Here is a 1,750-nt window from a genome sequence, read left to right on the forward strand (position 1 = left end):
GGGGATTGTATAATTATGCCAGAGTCAATCCCTATTACTGCTTAGCACTATCGAACAGCTGCTTACATTAATAAAAATGTGTGTCAAATTTAGAGCAAAGAGCTGTTTTGTGTGTGTGTGTGTGTGTGTGTGTGTGTGTGTGTGTGTGTCTCCATGTATAGTGTGAACTGTATACATATAAAGTGTCAATATATACAAGAAGGCTGCAGGAAAGGCTACAAGCAAGAGGGTCTTGTATAGGCTACTAAATGTAACTAAACTCTTTCAACCTTTGTGGCTCTCCCCCTCTCCAGAGACCACATCGGTTGGTGGCATTCCGCTTTCTGGGAGAGCTTTCAAGCCTGACCCCACTGACCTTAGAGACAGCCACTGCTGGGCACAAGCACACTCAAGTTCAAGTAGCAAAAGCACTGCAGCTCTCTGGTCAAACAGGTTTTTTTCCTAACCGTTGAGGAGTTTTGCATATATTGTACATAATGTCTGTCATTAAATGTTTCGATGCATTGAGTACAAAGTGCAATAGGGCTCTTGGGCTTAAAATCCTCTTGCTAATAACAATCAATTCAATCAAAAGGTTCTGTTGATTCGTCCTAATAGGCCTATTAATGCTATACTTAAATTGAGGGATCAGATTAAAGTCTTTAATATGTTTTATAGCTACATGCAGACATATTGATAGAAGATGCATTCCAGTCTGATAAAGCAGCTGTGCTTTATTGGCTGCTATGTTAAATCCAGCGCAGCGATAGTTCATTGAGATATGGAAGTCAGAAGATTTAATTATATAATTCCCCGGACCCGCTTCATTCATTCTCTAACACAGGGGTTCTCAACCCGTGGGTTGCGACCCCTCGGGGGGTCGCCAAATTAAAAATAATAATAATTAAAAAAAAAAAAATATATATATATATATATATATATATATATAAATAAATTAAGAGTTTTTTACATAGTACCCATATAGTACATGCATACACTTTCCTTAATGATTAGATCTGGCACAGTACGAGTTGTATAAAGAAATGTCCTCAAACATATTCAATGCATTTTAGTAAATCACTTTTGTATCCATAATCACATTTTACTCAGTATTAACCACTTAAGCCTTATTGCGACCACAGGTCGCAGTTACCATAGATATATATAAACACTAGATGGCTCAAGGCGGAGTTTCTGACGTCGTTCACCCGGCAGCCATCTTACTTCGGGGCTACAGTACAGTATGTTCAATGGCAGCTCAAACAGAAACAGTCATAACTCGCTCAAATCTTGACGGATTGGTTTATTACAAACGTTGTCAACGTGGCTATGATTCAGGACGCTTATCTGCTTAATTTATGTTTTTTATATGAACGTCGTATAAAATCATATACGTATGCGGACGTCTCTGACGTTTATAACAAACCAAACCGTTTGAAAATCGGTTGAAAATTGAGCAAGTTATGGTCATTTAAGAGTACATGCCCCATAGACACAATGTTATGTGTCCCGAGGTAAGATGGCCGCCACGTAACGACGTCGCTCTCCATTGGCCAACAGCGCGGGTGAGCTATCTAGAGTTTATATATATCTATGGCAGTTACTATGAAAACCAGCAGGAAGCTGTCACGCACTTCCTGCTGTCACGCACACCCTGCTGTCACGCAAGGAAGCTTTGAGAAGGAAGAGAAGTGGTCACGTGACGCGTGACTGCGCCATGACACTTTCAGGACACTTTCATGGGAGCCAAACTCACACCGGAAGTGCAATG

This window comes from Electrona antarctica (assembly GCF_951216825.1).
Source record: "Electrona antarctica genome assembly, chromosome: 3".
Lineage (NCBI taxonomy): Eukaryota > Metazoa > Chordata > Actinopteri > Myctophiformes > Myctophidae > Electrona > Electrona antarctica.